Below are 24,258 nucleotides of genomic sequence, written 5' to 3'. Positions count from 1 at the left end.
AGACTCAGAAAGAAGGAACCAAGTGCAATGACCCCCAAATTTCAAGTTTACTCAAAGGTTTGTTGACTTAGTCAAATATTAGAATCTGAGTAACAAGACTGCTAAGTGTGGTAGTCCAATTGACACTGAGTCCTAAGGCAAGAGAAGAGCAAAGTCCAGGGCAGAATGGGTCTAGAATGGCAGAGCTTTTGACATTCTAATCAGGATCTCAAGGGTTTGATGAGTAAAGACACCTAGATGTGTGTCATCTGGTAACAGCCTCACAGGCAAATGGAAGACATGTTCCTAAAGATGTGGACCTCATAACCGAGTCCACACAACTCTTACCATTACACAGTTTCTTGCTCTATGTATGCATACATATACAACTTTTTCTTCCATCTACAATGATTACTATTCCAATTAAAATGTCCTATTTAAACCATTTAAATTTCTGTTAAACCAATTAAATTTCATGAGCACTCTTCTGATAGTCATCTTCTTTAAAAATTTGTTTTGAGATTAAAACCTAAGTACTTAATGTTACCCCTTCCCATTCCTACCTCCATCACCTCACATGGAACTTTTCTGTTTGCTCTTTTTTTTATCTCATAGCCTTTTTTCCCTCAATTGCTATTGTTATATATGTCTAAATATATAAACATAACCTGCTCAAACCTGTTATTGTTAATTATAGATCTTCAAATTCACTGTTGACCACTTGGTATTGTTTACCAACAAGGGTTCTTTCTCTCGGGATGGCTATTTCTCCTGCTCTCAGTATCCTTTAGTTGCTTTGTCTAGGGTTGGGAACCCATGAGATCTCTCACTTCCATGTTAGTATACCCTTGTCCAGGTCTTGTTTAGGCAAAGCTTTTCAATAGGAAAGGTTCCCAACTGCAGGTTCCTCAGGCATGCTGACTCTCCTCTCTAATTTGTGTTGATTAACAGGATGTCCAGAACAGTTTTCCAGCATATAGTTAATTCTGGAAAAATATTTGTTGTCTAAATAATTTAAGTAATTCCGCTGATGTGGAATGATGCTTCTGGACTTTTTCACTTACCTCCATCAAAACCTTTCCACTAAAGGAATTCAATTTTCAAATATTTTCTGACTAAAAAAATTTTTTTTAGTGATTAATATATGTGTGTGCGAATCATGTGTTAAGATGACATTCAACTTGAAGAAGTATGAATGCTCTTCATTTGTTACAAGCTTCTTGGAAAGGTAAACACTGTTGTGAAGAATAAACTTCAAATAGCAAGAATTTAAGAAGCAAACCTGGAAGGAAGAGAGAGGAGAGATCATTGCTTGTCAGCAGTTTTCTCATTGTTCAGGTTGACTGAGACATGAGAACACTGAGGCCCATTAAAAGCAAAATACAATTATTTTTCTATCCAATAAACACCTCTTGACTATGTGACATGGACACACATTGTAGCACACACACTGAATGCAAGATCAACAGATCCAAGATTCCAGATCTCCAGTAGTAGATAGATTTGCAGTAGAGGGTGGGGTGCAGAACATGCACCGTGATCAGGTCCGGCAGGGTTATCATTGGGAGAAGTTTTTGTGCAAGCTGAAAATCATGACAGTCATTTTACATTTGGCATGTTTTTAAGGGGTTTTAGCCAACTTTAGTACTAAAGGCAAGTAGAGGACATGTAAGTCTTGATACTGATTGAAAATCAGAAGCAGCACTAGCAGAGAAAGGGGGAGGAGGCCCAGGGCATCTGAGAGCAAAGCTGTGGCTTCTCGTTTCTCATCTGTTTTTATTTAAATAAAATACTTGATTAATTTTAAATAGGGAAAAATGAAATGACGTTGTACAAATTATTGAGAGTCTAGACAATGTGAAATAAAAGGTTCGTAAAAGAGTAAAGTCAAGCAAAAAAAGATGTCTGAACTGGAAGACCATGAGGATTCCAGTATATTAACACACAAACACAGATACACACATATTTACTTATTTAAAAATTCAACACACACCAAGAGACACATATTTATATATGACATATAAGACTTTATGATCCATATTAAAACTTTTTCTTGTTACTCCCACAAAACACCAAACAGAAGCAGCTTAAGGGAGGTAGCTTTTATGTTGACTCATGTCAAGGGGGTGATGGAAGGAGTCCTTGGAGACAGTGAGAATGGGTACATGTGACAATGATTGCCTGTTTGTGACAGAAGAGAACACAACCTTCAAACCCAACACTGGGAGCCCCTCCCTAGGTGAGCTTCAGATGTTGCAGGTCCCCTTATCTCTCCAAACAGCACCATACACTAGAGGGCCAGCGTTCAAACATTTCACACTGGAACTACAACATGCTCATAGAAAAACATTTGTGATTTGAGAAGATGAGTAGCTTAGAATTACTGGCAAAAGGCAACAAGGTGACAGTCACTCTGTTTCAAGAGTAGAGGTTTTCACAGGCCTGCAAGCACTTTCTGCTGTTGTAATTCCCCAATCAGGACTCCTAATATTCTGATATCTATACTGTAGATTGAAACCTGTGGTAGGTATTTTTCTTAACTTTCTAAACTTTATTCATTTTATTTTACTTCAACAAATTTCAGTTACCTAAGAGATATGCCCCTCTATATTCCACTCCTGTATTTCTCAAACAGTGGTATCTTCTGTCCTTTAAAGTTCTATAGAGCTCATTATAGAACCACAGAGTTTTCAGGCAGTGTGTACTTTTAGACACTGGTATAAATTTAGCACTTGTGTGAAGTTTGTGTTCCAGGCTTGCTTACTACATTCCTGGCAGGCATTTATAGAAATATCATGCTTTCACACATAGATTGTGGAAGAGCCTGTAGTTTTTGACACGGTTCTCGCAGCACTTTCCAACATGGAGTCAAAGTTAGACTCCAAAATGAACGTTATTTTAAATATAATCAGAATAAATGAAATGCCCTAAAAAGGTAAAATGCAAGTTAGACACAGCTTCACCTTGTCTTTGACAAATATGTCTACAGCACCATCTTTTTTCAAGAGCACATTTTACAAATAACAAAAATAAGACAATGCTTAAAATCACAGGTGTTCTTATTTTAAAAAATCACTATTAGACACGAGGCACAATAAAGAATTGTTGAGGTCAGTAGCACATGGGGTGGATGTCTGCTGATCAGCACTGAAGGTCCTTGTGAAAAGCTTGAGAGAGCACAGGTAAACTTGAACAGTACAGGGTGAAGAAAGAGGTGAACCAAAAATAGAAAAAAAGGATCCTGGACCCTGTGCTGAACTGTGTTCAGGTCACAGAGCTGGGTTCTGCTCACTGATACACCAAGAAGCTCCCATATTCTCTGTTGCAGGTCGGTAGGGGTAGGAGGACATTTTGAGAAGTTTTGTCTGGAATTGATGTCATTAAAGTCAAAGGTCCGAGCACTTTTATGTCTCAAGAATGTTTAGAAAATGCCAGTGAACTAAATATCAATGAGCCAGTGCTTATCTGCTCAAAGAGCTCTTGTGGCCATGGAGAGAATCTAAAACAAGATAGAGTCCCCAGGGTTAGAAGAAAGCAGTCTGATATGAGATATGAAAGGCCGCTTTCATTTTAATGGATGGGACTGCAGATGCTGCAGGATGAGCAATCTTGTGTTTCTGGGTTTCAAAGGTTTGAGAGGTAGTAAGACAAGCTATACTACCTGTTGGTAATTGACATTCCACAGCCCTCCTCCAAGCAGACATCACCAAAGAGGACAGGGCTCCTGCACCACAGCTACTAAAGTCATCAATCCCTTAGAAAACTCACACACAAAACTGCTGAGACTAAAAGCCAGTAATCACTATGGGAGTATTGACGGCCCACCTCAAACTATAAATGTACCAGTTGATTCATCTATAACAGTTGAGTATACATCTAAAGAAAATAGAGTATGTGTAGAAATCAGGTGCCTACATGCTCTGTTCAGTGATGTTCTAGGTGTCAACTGATGCATGGGTTATAAAACATGACATATATGAAGATTAAATATAAATATGCAATATGGTGCCATACTATTCAGCCGTAAAGGAGAATGGAGTAATGTTTTCTTGTGAATAAATGGAATGATAGGTCATCATGTTGAAGAAAATGTGCTAAGCCATAGAAACATTTACTACATCTCCCCTCATATGTGCAAGCAAAAAAATAAAATAAAATAAAATAAAAATAAAAAAGGTAAACAAAGAAAAAAGTAAATGATGATTTGAAATTATAATAGGGAGTAAGAAGGAAGGATAAGGATACTGGGTAAAGATTTGTGTTGATTACAGAGTGGAGGGAGAGAGTTATCAGGGCAGATGGCTTAGACACAAGTATGACATATGTATGTGTAGAAATATCAATAAAGAAACACCAATCTCTGTGGGGAGCCGACAGAAGGCAGCTATCATCCTTGCAGCCATCTTGAGCCATATACCCTGACAAGAGATTTGATTACAATAGCCTACAACAGCTGAGCACACTCTGATAACATCTTGTTTTGGATATCCAGGCTCTTCTTGGGTGTGTGAGACTTAAAGCTATGATTTAGGGCTGAGACTTAAGGGTATGACATAGAGATTAGATTTAGAGATAAGACCTAAGGGTGTGACTTAAGGGTGTGACTTAAGGGCATGGCTTAGAAGTGAGACATAAAAGGCGAGAGGCAGACAGAAGAGTTCAGTACAACTTGGAGTAGGAATTAGGCATTGAGGAAGAAGACACTTGGACTAGAGAACTCAGAAGAATTATTATTAGGTATTAGCACTTGGAAGAAGTAACTTGGAGCTTGGAGGCACTAGGGACTAGGAACTAGGGACTAGGAACTCAAGACTTGGGACTTGGACTAGGAAGAGAGTCTGAAGAATAAACAGAATTGAATCACACTCTGTCTGGTCTCCATTCTTTGCGTCCATCCTCACTCTCTCTCTTGTTGAACCCTGACCCGCAGACCTGAGCAGCTTGGGGCAGAGCAGGCTCTAAGAATTTAGCCCCCAAGGCTTTTGGCAGTGCGGGTTTCAACATTGACAGAGCTGTCTGTGACATTTTGGCCCCCAAATGTGGTATAGCTCGGGCCACAACAAATCTTCACTTGTCGCATGAACTAATAGTTCAATAAATTACCAAACTTTGCTCCAACTGATTTATTAGAGGACTTTATTTTTCTTCCTTTCTCTTACACTATCTATGTATTTAACACTTTGAAGTTCTAATTCAGCAATTATTCTTTTCTTTGTTGGATCTTCACTGCACTTCCATTTAAACTGCAAACTCATTCAAGACAGGAAGGAAGCTAGAGAACATTTGTTATAAAAATAGACTCAAAGACAGATCCTGCATTTTTTTGGACATGGCTTTGATTAGTAAAAGGCATTTGTCAAAAGAAATTAGTGTGTTTGAGAACGATGCAGAGAAAAAGCATATTTAGCCATTTTTACTAGATATTGACAAAAAATTAGCTAAACAGTGCTTCCTGTCTGTATTGCAAGTATTATACCTAAACACCCCAAGCCACACACAACTTGCCTGTAATTTAGTGTCTATCTCAACCAGACTCTCCTCACACAGAGTGCATGAGCCTCTTGCTATCTGATGTTATCTGTAAATGCTGTTTGCTCAAGTTTCTTTTTCTCTTCATAATTTCATGAATAGATTTGTGTTGATTAAAGATCTTATTAAACTCATCAGGCATGGTTTTCACTTCTTTCTCTCTTTTTTCTGCTTTTTTTTTTTTTTATTGAGACAGTGTTTCACATTTCAATCTGACTTGGACCTTGTTCTGTAGCCAAGGATGACCTTGAACCCCTGATCTTCCTGCTTCCATCACCCATGTAGTCAATACAGGTCTGAACCAACTTGTCCTGTCTTTTCTTTATTAAGTAGAAAACTTTCATGTTTTCCCTTAAATGAGAGCTCCATGGGTCCTTGTGCACATAGCTCAGTGGCCATTGTTGCCGACTGTGGCAATTAGAGCCATTTTTAAAAAAATGTGGAATAGAGTTTGCATGAACACTTCAAAGGTAAAGGAATGGTTGTTGATCTGGTTTGATCATAAACACTTTGTAAAAGAAATGATTTGTGACCTCAGGATGGGCCAGCAGGGGCAGGGTGAGATTGCTTTGTATCAGGCAAAATACTAATAACAGAAAGTGTCAACAGAGAGTTGGTGAGTAAAGAAACTTCCGTCAGGTGGATGGGCATAGAGATGAGCAGAGTCAACCAGCCAGAGACCTTTCATGCTTCAAACTCATTTTCCTGTACTAAAGACCTCACTTTACTGGCATACACATTTTCTTTCCCCCTAAGAAAATACACTTCATAGCCATGCCATATTCACAAATAAAATGTGAATAACAAAACAGCTGCTTGTTAAAAGTAATATTTATGTAGTGGAGCAATTATCTTCACATCATTTAAAACTGCTACACTCTTATTTAACCTGTCTTCTGCACTGTTGTTATTACGCTAAATCTGGAAGTTGGCAGGCTTAGGTAAAATGTGTATCTTTCATACCTAAATAATTTTAATTCTCTCTCTCTCTCTCTCTCTCTCTCTCTCTCTCTCTCTCTCTCTCTTTCTCTCTCTATGTAAATGAGAAAGACATAGTTTTATAAAATATTAGAGCATTACTTCATTTGTTAGGCATAAGACTCCAGCACTGTACATTGTAAATGAGATGTATTTTTGGCTGATAGATTTCAGGAAAATGTCCAACTCTCAAGGTCAGGAAGACATGCTTTCCCAATTAAAATATAACATATTTTAATTTGTCATGAACATCTTCATGTAGCCTAAGACCTACAGCAAGCAACTGGAGGTGTGGACCCTCTAACAAAGCTCGGTGCTCCCCATAACATCTTTAATAACAGGTCCTGAGTAAGAAGTATCAGAGTCTGTCCACTAGGGTGTGGCAGCACTGGAATACGTACCAGACGCACTCATTTCAGTCTGAAATCTGACTATTATACAGAGTCTGTTCCAGTGGATGACCTTATTGATGCCTGAGGCTGAGGTTGTTTCCCAAAAGCTTGGAGACAAAGCTCATACTTTGGCTTGTATCAGTAACTCACCTGCCTCTTGTCACTTGTAGAAACACCATTATGGGTGCCATTGTGTACAATGTCACTTGTATACAAGTGTCATTGTATACAAGTGTCACTATTCCTACAAGAAGACAGAAGCCGAATACCCATATGAAGAAGCTTCCCATGTACCATTGCTTTCCCCTTAGCTATAAAAGAGGGATGTTAGAGCTAAGATGCAAATAAACACACTTGGGGTTGTACATTGCCTGGGGTGCACAAGTGTCTACCTTGGGTTTCATTGGTTTTAATGAGAGGCACGATGATCTGCATTCAAATCAGGCAACTTTACATAGACAAACCTTCATTTTGAAAAGTGAGCTTCTTGGAGCTCTGTTTAAGGAACACAGGAATGATTTCCCTCCAAATGAAACAGAACGTGTGGCAGGATTTTGCATTACACACTGAGAGACAGGGTTGCTTACAACAGGACGTCATGCATTAAAAGTCATCAAGGCCTCCAAAATTGTCTCAGTCTGTAGAATACTTTCTTTATTACAGGTAACTCACTCAGTTTCCCAGTCTACCCACAAAGAACTTTTCTTCAACAGGATGGCCTCAGCTTGCAATCCTCTTGCCTCTAACTGTCAAGTTTTGAGATTTCAGCATGCCCCACCAAACTGAACCACAATGCATTTTTACTTACAAAGTTTTTATTTATCAATGTGAAAGAGCCTAAAGACATTTGTTTTACATTAAATATTATCTATATTAATTTTATTAAAGTGGCCTTTCCCTGAGACTTCTATAGTGTACCTGAGAGGAACATTTAGGAAAAGAAAAACAGCACAAAAACCAGACAGACAAAATGTCAGATGCATGGTGTCTCAGTTTCCCCAGGCAGATGCACAAAGCTGCAGTCAAGTTGTTGGATTAAAGAAGCTTAATTCTGTTTCACCACAGTAAGGTGATAGAGGCTCATAACCAAGCATTGGCACAATTATTCTTCTTAGAGGGCTGAAGAAAGATGTCTCCAGGCTTACTTCAAATGGTGACTTATGAAAGCATGCTTCCTTTTCTTTCCTTCTCATCATAAAAATCTTTTGTTTGTCTTTCTCTGGGTGTCTCCTAAAAACCTCAGGTCTTCTTGTTTAGAAGGTCTTCTTCTAAATCCTTGGATTCATCATAAGTTTATTTCTGGATCTTTAATATGTGAGATGTGAAAAGTCTGCTTCAAAATAAGGCCACACTCTGGTTCAATGGGATGTAACATCTACACACAAAATCTGATTGTGGTGACCTACATGTTAGGAAGAACTTGTACTTTATAAAAGCTGAATCTATCTATCTCTCTATCTCTCTATCTCTCTATCTCTATCTCTATCTCTATCTCTATCTCTATCTCTATATCTATCTATATCTATATATCTATATGAGAGGAGGGAGTGTCAAAGAGACAGACAGTTTTCAAAGCACATTTAATTGATTTATTATCACTGATTTGACTCTTTAAATGGACATATGAAAAGTTTATACTGATTCTACAAAAAAACCAAGAAAACAAAAAAAAACCAACAACAAACAAAAGAAAGAAACACCTCAGTGTACTCAGCAGGGTTTGATATCTAGCTGATCATGCCTGGTTTTTGCTAAAAAGGGAGTAGTAGGAGACTTTCACTATTCAGCAGGAAGTAGGTTCTAGACACATAGGACCCTCCCCAGTACCTGCCACAGCAATGTCACTGTGAGCAAGGTTGACTGTAGCTTCAATGTTGGAAGTCAGTCTGGAGGGACCTGTGCAGAAACATATGAGAAACAGCATGATGTTTCCTCCAGGCTGAGCCCTGTGTCCTACCCTTTCTGCAGCTTTCTAAAACTCACAGGGAAACTGTCATCACCAGCTCTTAGATAACATATATTAAAAGACTGTGACCATTTATTAGGTAATAAAATTAAATTACAGTGTAATTTAGGTCTCCTAGAAAGGTGGCCCTAGTATCTTGAGTTTGAATTAAAATAAATATGTTACATAAGCACAATCTATGGAGTCTTGCTAGACAGAGGTTTATATTTAAAATATGAGCATCACATACATAAGGAGTTGATTGGCTCACATTTTAGGAGGAGCCAAAGCTCGGATATCGTCCTCAAAATAGGAACTCATCCACTGCTTCAAAAAGAGTCCAACTCCTTTAAAGGAGGAAAGGACTTTAGGTAGAAAAACAGAGTTTCCCATAGAAAAGTAGTGAGAAACAGTTTATCATTTTTCCTCAATGTTCCCAAAACAACCCACCAACGATAGAACCAAATTGCTTATTAAATACATATGTGGAATAGCTGTGCCATTTTGCATATGGAGTTTGTTTTTCTCATGCTAACCACACAGTAAAACTCATACATAAAGCAGTAATTGTACTGAATTTGAGATTTTGAAGAGTGTGATGCTGGAGAGCATAGCTACTGGCTTCCACAAGCAGTCACCTGATATTTATGACAGATATGTTTATGTTATATAGAAATCCCAAGCTGGACGGTGGTGGCACATGCCTTTAATCCCAGCACTTGGGAGGCAGAGGCAGGTGGATTTCTGAGTTTGAGGCCAGCCTGGTCTACAGAGTGAGTTCCAGGACAGCCAGGGCTACATAGAGAAACCCTGTCTCGAAAAACCAAAAAATAAATAAATAAATAAATAAATAAATAAATCCCATATAAAAATCCCGTATTCGACAAGTCCAACAAATGAAACTGAATTCCATTCTCATGTGTTTTCTATTTCTGCCTCTTTGATAAGACAATGGGGCTTGTTAAATTTATGCCAACAGAGGCAAAAGCAGCTGTTCTTTGTGCCAATCTAATCCACTAGGCTAAAATCAGCACACAAGGTTCAAACCCAGGGAAACAGAAGGCATCAGGGTCCTTCTTGTTTTAGATAAAAGAGGGGGGACTAGGGGTACACTGCTGTAGCGCCCTTTCTGAATCCTGGACTTCTCTGGGTTTTTAAAGGTGATGTTGAAGCTAATGTACTCCCTGCTGGTTAATCAAGAATAATGTGAGAAATGATGTTCTAATTAACAGAAGCAAAATACCAGGAAAAGTAATTGATTGACAGCCATTAAAAGAAGCTTCAAACATTTTCTTCTTGTCAAAAATTATGGATATAAAAAAGATTAAAAAATATAAACGTTTAAGAACCTTATCATGTGACTCATCGTAGTGATAATGACAGATGTTTCCAAACAGCTAAATTTGTAGTGAAGCTTATAGGACTCAACTGGAAAACACTGTTTTTAAATGAAGAGGGTTATTGTGTTAGTTACTTTTCTATTTCTGTAGTAAGACACCATAGCCAAGACAACACATAGAGGGGTTTATTTGGAGCGTATGGTACAGAGGGCTAGAGTCCATGACCATCATGGCAGGGAGCAAGGTGTCAGACTGACAGGAATAGTGCTGAAGTAGTAGCTGAGAGCTCATATCTGATCCTCAGGCATGATTCAGAGAGCAAGGGAGATGATGGCCAGGCATGGGCTTCTGAAGCCTCCCACTCCCATGGCCCACTTCTTACAGCAATGACAAACTTCCTAATACTTCCCAAATGTTCTCCCTGTGGGAGAGAAGTATTAAAATATATAAACCTATGGGAGCCATTCTCAGTCACACTGCCATGAGTATGTCTGAGTGACTACTGCATGCAGACTTCTGTGTCTGCCCTTTGGGAAGTACGGTGTATAATGGTAATATTGCCACACACAAGTGTGAAAGCATCCACTGATGTTTGTCGATTAAACACAATTAAACATAAATGTGTGAAGAATAAAACCAGAGGCACAGATGTAGTGTTCCCAGGTAGGTGATGAAAATCATCTCTGAAATCAAAAGAAAATTTGTCTAAAAATATAAGAATGACATCTTAATGGAAGCCATTGTGAGCATCATCATAGCAGAAACAGCAGCATTTGTGTAAACCTCCTGATAAATAAATACCCTTAGAGAGGGAGAAACTGAGGCAGGAAGGAAGAGACCAAACAGCATAAAGCCAGTTCAAGGGAGGGTCTGTAGAGGGTTTGGCAGAAGGAGAGGATGATCTCACCATGAATTCTGTGTCGACCAATGAAGGTGACATTTTAATGCAAGACAGGCAATAAGAAAAAAAAAGATTGTCAGATGGTCATAATTGTCTGAGGAAACATAAAATAGCTCATGCAGAGAAAGGATAAACAAACAAGAATATTAGAAATCTATTTTACTCTTAGGAGATTTAGGAGATGTGCAGAATAACCCATGAGCCTAGAACAAGTGAAGCAAGAATGTGGATCCTAGGGGCACCAGGGGATGCAGAGTTCAGGTGCAGGGCATGTAGTGCTGACTCGAGGACAAGATGGAACAGAATCATTGTCAGTTCAAAGTGTATGGGGATGAGAGTGGGGTAGAATCTTGGTCAGTTCAAGGACCATGAGGACAAAATGGAACAAGATCATGGTCAGTTCAATGTCCATGAGGATGAGATGAAACGAGAATCATGGGTAGCTCAAAGTCCATGAGGGTGAGATGGAACAAAACTGTGGTAAATTCAAGATCCATGAGGACAAGATAAGAATGTAATCATGGTCAGTTCAAGGGCTATGAAAATTACAAGAGATCATCTTGGAGATACAGATCAAGAGAGGTGGGGTGCATATTTATGTCAATGTGTTTACCTGTTAGATGTGCTAGAAATACTCAAATGCATGTGGGTATTGGGTGAAAAATTAGGAAATTAGATACTGGAGATTCACAGAAAGGTCAGGGCTGTGAAACTAAGTCTTTAACATATTGCAGTAGGGAGAGTTAAGAACTCTGTATTAAAATAAACATAAACAAGCCCCTGTGTACTATGCAATTTTGTCAGTTTGGCCAAGACATGAAATTTTTCTAGGATCCAGCTTAACCATCTGAAAAGTGAAATTAATTTCCCTGAAAATTAATCTGAGCCACTAAATTAATTATAATACTTCCCATTGCACAGTAGCTACGAATTTTATTTATTTACTATTATGAATAAGCAGTGTTTAAAACCATTGCATTAGATGAAGAGAAATCTAAAAATTAATTACAAATAATAAAGGAGTCATCATGTGAGTGTCTAAGCCTTTGCTATTTAGAAATGGAGGAAAGATTAATGTGAGCAATGGGTGCTTTAAAAATACGGAGCGCATTGGAGTGAACTGTCTTCACGAGGTGAAAGAATTACCCTGGCTCAGATAAAAGGCAGGTGAGTCCTGAGTTGTTGGGTATGTGGGTGCCAGGAGGAGCTGCTGCAGGATGAGGGTGTCTTCACAGCCTATGTGGCAGAATTGGTTGGTTTGTGTGAAGCAAGTGAAGGGCAGTGAGGTTGAGCCTGCATTGACTTTACCTGATACTGTGATGAAAAACCCTGACTCAAGCAACTTACAGAAGATCTGGGTCCATTATAGTAAGGAAGGTGTGGCAGCTGGAGTTTGCGTAAGCTTGTTGATATAATGGTCATATCTACATGAGGAGCAGAGAGTGATTATTATTATTATTGGGGTTCTGTGCACATTCTCCCTTCCTTCCAGTTTCCAGACCTGTTCCTGAACCGTAATCTCACCTTAGTTACCCCAATCTAGATAATTCTTTAGAAGTGTCCCTGGAGACTCAAGCCCTAGAAGGTTCTAATCCTATCACTTGACAGTCAATATTGATAATCACAAGAAACCACTCAGGGATGATGTACAAAAAGGACAGTTTGGAAAGTGGCCTGTTGTCTAGCTGTTTCTTTCCTTTGAAGGTGGGCGCAGGCCTATGGTGGGTATGGATGGTGTCATAAACAACAGAAACAAGTCTGCTGGCATATTGGTGGTAATATTATGCTCAAAACTCAAATAAAAGGTTAGAGTTTAAATAGAGATGCCATGGATGTGCTGTGAGCTTGTGAATTTGGCTGAGAATGTGGATACACAAGGAGGCTGATAAATTAGTGGTAGAAAGATGGTCCTTTTGTTCATTGTTATATATTTTCTTGGTAAAATGAGATTCTAGGCAAACAATTGAAATTAAAATGGGACAGATGGTTAGAATAGTAGGTTTTCCCTTAAATTGGGTCCCAACACATTCCCATAACTCTCTGTATAGTGCTATTATTTTTCTAAAATGTTATGGAGTGTTCAGGAAAGAAAACCTAAGGGTTAATTTGCACATGCAGATGCAGTGTTAAGAGAAACACATGCCTTTAATGAGTATGGATAAATGAGAGGCACATAATGGAAAGACGCTAACCAGCTTGTCAGCATGACATGGAATGCTCATCCATGTAGATAGACCTATCCACAGGAGAATGTGAAGAGAAAGGAGGAGAGATCTAGATAGAGTTCCACACAAGCACAGCAGAAGAGAAGTGAAACACGGTTAGAGCGTAAGAGCATGAATCACAAGATGCAGCTAAGCCACAAATCAAGAAAGAAAATTCATACACTGTTCCCTGACATATCTAGTTCCAAAGTACGTCAGAGGGCAAAGGGCAGGGAATTTAGTTATTCATGGCAGAGAAAAGTCTAGAAATATTTAAGAGCCAGTCATATTACCTTACAGTTCTCTGGAATTTTCAGTAGTCAGAAAAAGGTGTCTGTGGCTGACCCTCTGTAGGCACACTGGATGTCAAGGAAGAATCATTAACAAATTTGACCAATGTCTGCAGTGAAGGCAAGTCATAAATGTGTTCAGTGTAACAAAAATACTCAAATGACTAGAACCACAAAATATTTGAGGTTGTCATGCAAATATCAGACTCAAGTTTGCTTGTTTTCAAGCCGTAGAGAAGACAATTTGTATAAGTAATTCTGAAATTAATCAGGGTGTATGCCTCTATCTAAAAATGTCTGCTAACCTAATAAATTTAGAATTAATACCTTAGAAAGAGAGCTATCTCCTCACTTTGTTTTTAAATTAATGCTTTGACATACAAAACGGTGGGTCCATCCTGGGATCTTCAGGCACATGTGCCTCCTGTTTGTCCCTTTGTGACTAAGAGCGTGTGAGAATAAGGACAGCTAAGAGAAGTCTAGGCAACACTAAAGAACAAAGACTGTCTATTAGACATCATTCAGAAAAATAACCTGCACAAATGTGGTTATTATAACTCATCCTTAAAATAGAGGACATATTATCTTAGACTAAACGTACTGACATAGTTCAGGAAAACATAAAATCATGATACTAAAAATTCCAGTAAATTGATAAAGAGTGCTGATTTGAGTGAGTCTGACCTTATAAATTACTTCCTGAAAACTGTATGATAAAAGCTGCATCTTAAAATTAAATTATATCCATTTGAAAGAAGCAGAAAGGGAACAGTTTAATTTGTTACATAGATGTTAAGTGCTATAAACCAGCAAGATTGTTTAAAATATGTATCCCAAAGAAAATTAATAGCATTCCATAGATGAATTGAGCTGCTGTTTTTTTTGGAGTCTTCACACACACACACACACACACACACACACACACACACGGGGGGGGGAGGGAGAGAGAGTTTAAATTCAACTAATCCAAGTAAAATAAATATGTAAGATACAAAAGTATATAATATATGGTTCCAGGATTGTGTCATCCATTTTCAAAGACTTCAAGTACATTCTGAGTTCACACTTAAATGACAAGCCTTTTAGGTGCAGATTTATAACATGTAATTGTATTACATGTTACACGTTTTCATTTATGTGGGAAACCAATAAGCAGATGTGTGAGTCAGAATTATTCAGTTTTCAAAGTGAATGAATGTGAAATGTTGAAAGTGTGATCCAAGGAAGCCATATGCTTTCGTGATTAATGTATCCACTTCAGGCAACTGTCAATCTATGTCAAGATTTTTGACTCATCATTTTACCAGCTGGTCATAAGTAACTGTTGAATTCTCTGCCAGAAAACAGTCATCAACATCACCCCTTTCAGGAACATGGCGCATCTTGGAAGAAGAGTGCATATGACAGGAGGGGGTGCATATGATTGGAAATGTGAAGGGTAGTGTGGAGTGTTGTCTTCTAGACATGGCTTGGTCACTGCAATCATAAAACCACAACAGCCTCAGACATCTGAATGAGTCCTGCAGCATTCAGTCACATAGGAGGGGCACATGAAGCCATACCCCTCACTGAGGAGCTTATTACTGTGAGAGAGGTAGTTCTATGCCTCAGTGATGTAGCGCCAAGCTCTAGTAATAACCTCCAATCTTGCTCACATATGTAACAGTAACTCTGAATAGTTTTTTTAAACATGAAAGTAGAAAGGGAACCAGTTGGGGAGAAAAGGATAGTAGTTGTGGGAAGATAAGGAGGGGGATGTGAGCACAATAGCTTGCCTATGTTTATGGAATTGTCAAAAATAAAGGCAAGACAAACAAAGAAAAAGGAATAATGTGTGCATGCATTGGTAGAGTACACAACCATATTTTCACAGACCTATCTCTGTATTATCTAGATACTGTGCTGATTTGCATTTGACTAATAATGAGGAGCATTGGAAACAAAGGCTCACTTATGAAGGAAAATCAACCTCACCAATAGCAAGAAAGAAGAAAGATACAGGAGGAAGAAAATGCTCATCATACAGCCAATGGTTGTGAGAGCTCCTCTGAAGGTTCCTGCTGTAAATGTCTAGGGGCTGTAGCTGTGGATCATATGCTCTCTGTCTGAATCACTAGCTCAGCTAATTGGGCAGGTGTCAGAGGCCAAAATGCACAGCAGGGTGGACTTAGTGCCACAGTCTTTATAGCACAGACATAGATGATTTCTCCACATTTTTTCATTAAAGATGATAACAAAATACTGTGAAAATGTCACAAATTGTATAATATTTTTATTACACAAAGCCAGAGAACTAAAGATGATGAATCAGGAGCCCTTCTTAATATCACAAAAAATGGTGAAACACTGGGGGTTAGCTCTGCTCTTCATCTCTTGTTATAAGTTAGAAAACTACAGGTTTATCACATTTTTCTTAGGGTCTTATTAGGATATATAAATTATTTCTCAATTGAAGAGTCTGTGGGCATTTAAATAGGAATGGTCTCTACAGACTCATAAGGAGCCCTATTTCACTATTTGAAAGGATTAGGTCATGTGGTCTTGTTGGAGGAAGTATGTCACTAGAGTGGGCTTTGGGGTTTCAAATACTCAAACAAGGCCCAGTGGTTTTATCTGTGCCCACTGCCTGATGATCCAGATGTAGAACTCTCAGCTACTTCTCTATCACCCTTTCTGCCTACATGTCACCATGCTTCCATCCATTCTCTATCACCCTCTCTGCCTGCGTGTCACCATGCTTCCATCCATGATAATAAAGGACTAAACTTTGGAATCAAGAAAGTTCCAGTTAAATGTTTTTATTTATAAGAGTTGTCATGGTTATGCTGTCTCTTCATACCACTAGAATACTGACTGAGACAAACCTCACATCCTTAGCCAATGACATGGAAAAATTGTGTGGAAGTCTGATCTCAAATTGTACCTTTTCTACTATCTAAGAAGTGTTGAACTAAAGCAGAAATTTAACTTCCAGGAGGATGTGTGTGATTTATAAGTATTGTTTAGTTTCTGTTTGTATACAAATAGAACCAAATAATCTGCCTTGAGACAATAAATAAATAAAAACAGGAAAAAAGAATCAGGTGTTTATCACTATTTTGAAATATAAACAGATATTTTCAATGTCAAAGGGAGGTTTTAAGTTTTGGGAACTGCCATAGTTTTATATGTATACAAACAAAAACATCTTAGAAGCAGACACAGAGCAATCAACCTGAAGGGTGTCAAAATACCTTGGTGAATATTACCAGTATCCCTTGGGTCTTACTGATATTTCTGTTTGGTGTGGCATTGCCTACAATGAACTGTCCCTCCCACATCTATTAACGATCAAGAAAGTACTCTAACAGACATAGCCAGAGGCCAATCTGATCAAAGAAATTCCTCAGTTGAAACCCTTCCTAGGTGACTAAACTAGGTTATGTCAAGTTAACAGTAGGAGTACAATGCAGAAGTCTTAAATTTGAGTAAAAAGGCTTCCAAAATGATGGGGTTTTTTAAAACTACTATAGTTGGCCTTTCACTGGTAAGTCATTCTAAGCTCTTCATCTTTATGTGTAGAAGTGCAAAGGCTGTAGGTGGGAAATCCAAATCTTGTTGTGATGGTGATCCCTACTGAACCCACAGTGTATTGGGTTGACTTGTTCATCTTCTGTCAATCTGTTTGGCTAATGTTCATGTGCCCTCATTGATAATGACATAAACCCACTGCAACAATCACATCTGTACCCTGGACTATTTCTTCAGATCAAGTTTGAGATGGTACTGGCTGAAGTGCCAGTGAACCAACTAGATGTGATCATGTGATACCTGTTACCTTACAGGACTGCAGAGGACAGTTGGTCCCAGTGGCAGAAACACTTGTATTTGTAATTATAATTCTCTTGTAGCATTAAGAGCAGAGCTTCCCTAAAATGTCCTGTAGGCTTCACATGAGTATAGTCTGTGTTAGGGAAAAGCAAATTTGAATGACAACTTCAGAAAAGTTACTGAAGAAGCAATGTTGTGTACCCACAGAGCTAGCTTATCAACTATAGCTAATATGTATATACTTATAATTTATATATGAATACTAGTAAAACAAGAATATTTAGACATGAGTAAATTCTACAATATACCTGTATACACAAAAATTTTATCTTAGTTGGGAAGCTCCTGAGTGCAATCTAACTTACTTCTCAGGACCCTGTGGGAAAACCTGACATTTTTAGTAATTACATGGTTTTTGTGTGCAGGGTTTATTTTAGTAATATAAATACATTATCTTGAACATTTATGAAACTTAGAATAGATAATACCAACATGTTATATTCTTAATGGAAAATAGCTTTTTAACCTCTGAGTATGCCTATTTTTAACTTTTAAAGAAGTTCTTGGTTATTCTCATTCTATTGATTAAAAAAAATTAAACTCTTGGGCGGATGAGGCTGAACTAACTTCATCAGGGTGCAGAGTTGGCATCAATGGCCATACTGAATACCATACCCAAGCTTTGTCACCACACCCTGCATTCAGTGGCTCATTATCTCAGCCATGTATACTCTGGGGACTCTGGTGGTGGCTTCTACAGTTACACAGCTACAAGAAGACAAGAATTTTGACAAAATCAGTGGAGTAATTCCTTCTGAACTGATGCGAATGAATGGCACCAGTGAGAATGTATGTATGCAGATATCATAACTGTCTATAGCTGATGTTTGATTCTGCATTTGGCAGAAAATAGTATGTAGTCTAAATATATCTGAAAAAATACTATTAGGAGATGAGATATTCAGTGAAAGAACGTTTTTCCACACTGTCCTTTTTTAACAAACTGTCACACTAAACTTAACCCTTCTCCAAAACAGGAAACTAAGCCCCTTTGAACAATTTCAAACATTTCCACAAATGAATAGACACAGCAACGTGTCATGAAATATTTCTCAGGTACAATGCCTACACAACTCCACAATAATATATTTCTTTATTTAAAAGCTATTTTATTACTTCTTTACAATGTTCAACATGTCTTTCTCTCCTTGTTATAAAAAGCAGTAATGTGAGGAGAGACATGTGAGCTGAAGCACACAGACTGTGAGACTTCCAATTCTCAGAGAGCCTGACAAACCACACTGATCACAACTTTCTATGGGGAAACGCTCTGTAAAATTACTTTCTGCATGTGTTTAAATATTACACACAATGGGAAAATCTTTTCTATAGAAATGCTTTAAAATAATATGCCTGCTGTTACCATGTGGATGCTTACTTTTTAACAGAGTCTTTTATAATCCCATATACTCTTTATCCCCTTCCATTTCAGTTCTAGCATGGCAGAAATGAACAAAATAGAAAATTCAGTATAATTTTACCATTCACATTAGCAAGAGAACAATGCTGAGGGGCTGTGAACTACTCTTCCATCTGGCATCTGTGAGACTGTTTAGATTAATAGGTACAATAGCAGTTGAAATTTTCTGGGCTAGGGTTCAATGGGGTTCAGTACCACCCCTTGCTGAAAAGACTCATCCACCTGTGGACAAAGAATCCTGTCTGTTACCATGGCTTTGACCAGGAGACCTGATGCATTAGAGTTTGATTCCAGTTGCAAAAAGAAAGACATACAGTCCAGTCAACCACATTGTCTGCTTCTGGCACATACTCTTACAGCAGAGATAATCACTGACTTAGCCACTTGCAGAGAGCCCCTTAGGATTCTGTTAGCATGTTAGCTCTCTTCCATATGAGAAGATTAGTATATTCAGCTCAACAATACTGATATTATTACTACTGCTACTACTATTAATTATTGTCTCACAGATATTAGATTAATAGTCGTTAATTTCATTATTCATGAAATCCACTCTATTTGTAAAATAGAACCATATCTTGCTCATTCCAAATGAGGAAGGCCCAAAGGTTATACCCCTCCCAGAAGAACTTGTGGCAATTGTCATTCCTTAGGGAAAATTTGTCATTATCTTTATTGGTGTAAAACAATGGTAAGTCTTTCTACTTCATTAAATAACACAGCACACATGCTCAGGTAGGTAACTCTTATTAAACTCAGTAAGTAACACAGAGAAAGAAGACATGAAATTAGGAAGGGTTTATACAAGAACACTCCAGTGGTAGAGGATGAGCTATGGAGTAGGTAAGGAAGAAGCAAAATTTCTCTTCTATTTTTTTCGATAAAACACCATGAGTTCCTTCACTGAGGGAAGTCTTGGTAGGCTCTCTGGCATGCTTCTGTGGATCTGATGTATACCTTAGGGATAAGAAATTAGATTCTGCAAGATGAAAGCCTTGTCTAGTAATGGTGAAAATTATATTTAAAATTATATTTTAAAATAAATTCTAGAAATGTGATTTAAGAAAACACCCTCTAAGTCAGTTTTGGGGTCTACAATGTTTGTTTTCCTCAAACAAGAACAAGGAAAAGGCACAGTGACACCAAGCCAGTCCAGTTGGATGTCTCAGGTCTGAAGATTCTCACTGTGAGTCCCTCTGTGACAGGGGCAAGCTTTGGCACCTGGTATCCAGATATTAATTAAAATTTCTACTGTCTGGTCTTCATTTGCAGTTCTGATGTGTGCCACCTTAAGGAAGAACAGCTGAGAGAAACATCAGAATTCGAGTCTCAGGATGATCCTGCTATGGGGTTGTTGTGTTGCATTTGTAGAATTAAATGCTTTAAGGAGTTGTCACATTTAATTGGTAAGTTTGCACAGTTCTGGTTTACTGGAGGCATCACACTACCAAGATCTTATCACTTTCTGTTAACTCTGTGATTTAAATATTGCCATCTGTGAACAAAGCCTACAGATTTAAGAAAACAGCTTTGGTAAATTAAAATCATAGCTGATGAATAATTTTGAGGTTTCAGTGATGTTTGTTTGATGTTTGGTATGTTTATAGTTCCTAACCTTTAGTAAGCATCCTGTCTTGGGCATGTTCACTGGAACAGGGGCACTTTCTTCATGTTGAGAGGCTTAAAAATGACAAAGTAGGGCAAAATCCAAAATATCAACAGTAGAATACAGTCATTTAAGAACAATAGAAACAGCTCAAAATACAGGCCCTGAAGGACTTAATTGTGCACTCAGGAAGCACACAGCATCCTGTCGCACACCAAGCTCTTCTTCCAAGTAGCATTTCTTTCCACTTGCTTGTATCTACAGTGTCTCCTGCTCGTTTCTTTATTTTTCTCTTTACTGGGCCTTTTGTCTGGGTGTTGACTTGAATGTCTCTTTAAAAGCCACAGAGGGCCTTTTAACACATCTAGAGTTTTTCCCCTAGACTTTTCTCAATTATTCCTCTAAAATGTTTCTTCTTCAAATAGTTATCAAGTTAATACAATTATTTAATAGTTCAAGAGCACATCTTAAAGCTAATATTTTCCGAGACTTGCATACTCAGCTTCTGTAATAATATGTATTGCCCCTCATTTGTTCTTAAAATAATTCTTTGTGACTGATACTATTAGTTCTTTTAAGAAAAAGTGTGCAGTTCAGAACAGACCACTCCAGACCACGCGGTTCCAAAAAGGGGGGGGAGGTTTATTCAGGGGAAAGGGCAAAGGTGGGGAGAGGAAGATGAAAGAGATAAGAGAGGGAGAAGTAGAGGCGGCCATGACCACGTGGAGAGAGAGGAAGGTGGGGGAGGGGACAGAGAGGCAAGAGGGTAAGAGAGTAAGAGAATAAGAGAGAGAGGAGGGGGCAAGCAGCCCCTTTTATAGTGGATAGGCCTACCTGGCGGTTGCCAGGTAACTGTGGGGAGGAGCATACCTAGCTGTTGCCAGGTAACTGGGGAGGTGGAGTTTAGACAGAATACTAACAGATACCACTACTATCAAGGCTAGCCTGTCAAGAGCTAAGGTTCAAAGCTTAAGTAACTTCTTTAGTCATAGAATTAATTATTTTGGAACCAAGATTGAAACCTAGAATATCCAACTTGACAACCTAAAGAAAAAGAGCTTGTTATAAAATGTTCTGAAGAGAGGGACAAAGACAATATTCAGCGGGAAATGAAGGAAAAAAGGAGATGAGGGAGGAGTGCCAACCACATCAGCAGGGGCTAGGATAAAGCCTTCACTGTGTTTCTGGTCATTTCCCCACAATGACTTAGACCTGACATTGCATCTAACCATAGAGCTACTTCTATAAGTCGAGTATAAGTCTACTGTAAGGCCAGATATAGAATTACAAGGCTGCAGCAACAACAAGACTGAGCCTTCAGAGTGAAAAGTACCACTTCGGGTGTATAATCTTTATGACATTAACTATCCAGAGGCCATGGGTCATCTCTGAGTAAAAATCCAAACTGCAGAGGTATGGGGATGATGGATTGTGCAACCTAGCAGAGGTTGTTAAAAATGTGAGAATATTTCATTTGACAAGTGGAGGAATGGAACTTGTTGGGAGCCGACTTTTAGCAGAAAGCGGCTACCAGCTTTGCAGCCATCTTCAGCCATATACCCTGACATGAGACTTGTTTTTCAACAGCCTACAACAGCTGAAGCACACTCTGATATCCAACATATTTTGTTTTGCTGTTTACTGCCCCCAGCTGCAAGGCGCATGTGGTATCCATGCCTGCAAGGCATGCGGTTCACGTGCTATCCACGTGCTCTCCACGTGCTATCCACACCATACATGCCTGTAAGGCGCACACACGTGGTATCCAAGCCTGCAAGGCGCACGGTGCACGTGCTATCCACATTATACACGCCTGTAAGGCTTACATTATATCCACACCTGTAAGGCACGTGATATCCACTCACCTACAAGGCACGTGGCAAAAGCGTATAAATACCCCAGATTTCCCTTCAACAAAGGAGACTAGAGACTTGATCAGAACCTCTGTCTTGTCTCCATTCTTCACATCTCTTCCCCTTAATCCCCCCCCCCTCTCTCTTGACCCTGACCCACAGACTGGAGCGGCAGCTTGGGCAGGGAAACAGTGGCCGCCAAGCTTGGAGTGGAGAGGGCCACAACAGGAACTCACACAAACTATGTGGCTTGATAATATTTGCCCAACTAGTAAATTGTAGCTTAAGGATTTAATCCCAGGCTGTATTTTCAAATGCCGAAGCCTGCAGCAGGAAGTAGATCTAGCATGTGCTTGATGCACTTCCTGGTTCAAGCTAGCATAATTCCGAGGAGCTGAAGTTGATTGGCTTGCACTTGGTTACTTTCATAGGCTCAAAGAGCTACATGTTTGAACCTTCTCAGACAGTAGGTTGCAGCTAAAATGGACATCATGTTCCCGTTGAACAGGATGACCCCCCAAAAGGCATCCTAACTGCAACAGTGACATATTCGAACTTGCCTGTCAATCTTTGCACCATGGACTTGTAATATTACTGAGTGGACACACCATTTCCTAAGTAAATAATCAACTATTCCTTTCAACTTTTCATAGGATGCTCTTTGTAAGATGTCTAAGCACGGAGTACTGGCCTTTTATTTTTGAGCTTGTTTAATGATATAAAAAATGGAATGATAGGTGATGAGCTACTGGGGTTCTCCCAGAAAAGCTACTTCATTTGAAGTGTGGGTATTCCTGTACCTCGTGCTGAGGGCAAAGTGGAGAAGAGAACCATCCAGACGATCCAGGCATTTTTTTGGCTTCATCCTCAACTATCTCATATGCAGCAAGCCGAAGGAGGTCTGATGAGCAGCTCTCAGGAGCCCATTGTGTTCTAAAGCTAGAAGGACTCACATGTCAGTCATGAGCCTGTTATGTAAACAGAGTACTTAGATACTGTCCACTCAGTGTCTTCAGCTATCAGACAAAACAATGGGACTTCACAAATTAGATTGGCAGAGAACCAACACTCAATTAACAGAATGTATTATTAAAATTATTTTGCATTTTCTTTTTTGCAAACTTCCAGGCACTATGTTGAGTTAAGGCAGAATCCCTGTTTTTACTCTTGTTCTCTCACAGTGGTTCACAGAAATTAGCTTCCATCAGAATCAGCAGATAACACATTAAAATTTTTGGCTTGTACCTTGGGACTGCCTAAAGAACTCCAAAGTGAGATGAATCCTTCCCACATATATCCATGTGACATTCTTGCTGCTGGTCTGGGACTGTATGTCAAAGGCCATTTATACAAGAAAAAGATTCAACTGAACTTCAGAGTCAAAGGTCAATGGTGGCAGTATTTTAACCTCACTGCAGATCCAACCCACACTGGAACATGGGGGTATGTTTTAACAAGTCATGCTGATTTCTTTAGTGGTTGGCTCCCTTCTGCAGGTAAAGAGGTCAGGTAGCAGCAGATCTGATTTTTTGTGGGTGTCAGTGAATAAATGCTGCTTTCTCTGGTCCTAAGATGAGATAATAAAGAAACTCTCACCCACTTTGCTGCAGAAGTTGTGAGTCCTTGTTCCTTTTCTGTTCTTCTGGTCATTCATATAAAAATGAGAATCCTTGATGACACCTCCTTTTGTGCCATTAAACCTCCAGGTCCATGATGGAAATGTATCTAAGCCATGTTTCTCTTGTCAGTTCAGACTTAACTCTCATAGACTGTTTTCCTCTCAGTGGCAGTATAACCTCTGCATCTAGCATGGAGCCGTGCTTATAAGCCCTTTGAAAGGTACCCAGCACTGTGCCTTAAAAAGGTCAAATCCAGAATAAAGTGGATATCTACAATACTGATTGACATAGGAAGGTTTTTGAAGTCTCAGGAAAGTGTAAAGAGAATTCAC

General features: G+C 38.9%; 1 long non-coding RNA gene across 1 annotated transcript in view; it reads left to right on the top strand.

Annotated features, from left to right (window-relative positions):
* Positions 1–24,258, top strand: part of LOC143442165 (uncharacterized) — a 39,750-nt gene that overhangs the window by 13,065 nt on the left and 2,427 nt on the right. The window contains exon 4 of the long non-coding RNA XR_013110186.1: positions 20,121–20,254. This is a non-coding gene — a long non-coding RNA (uncharacterized LOC143442165). The remainder of the gene's footprint in view (positions 1–20,120; positions 20,255–24,258) is intronic.

Source organism: Arvicanthis niloticus, chromosome 4 (genome assembly GCF_011762505.2).
Source record: "Arvicanthis niloticus isolate mArvNil1 chromosome 4, mArvNil1.pat.X, whole genome shotgun sequence".
NCBI lineage: Eukaryota > Metazoa > Chordata > Mammalia > Rodentia > Muridae > Arvicanthis > Arvicanthis niloticus.
The sequence above is the reverse complement of the archived record's forward strand: the minus strand, read 5'-3'. Positions and strand labels throughout refer to the sequence as shown.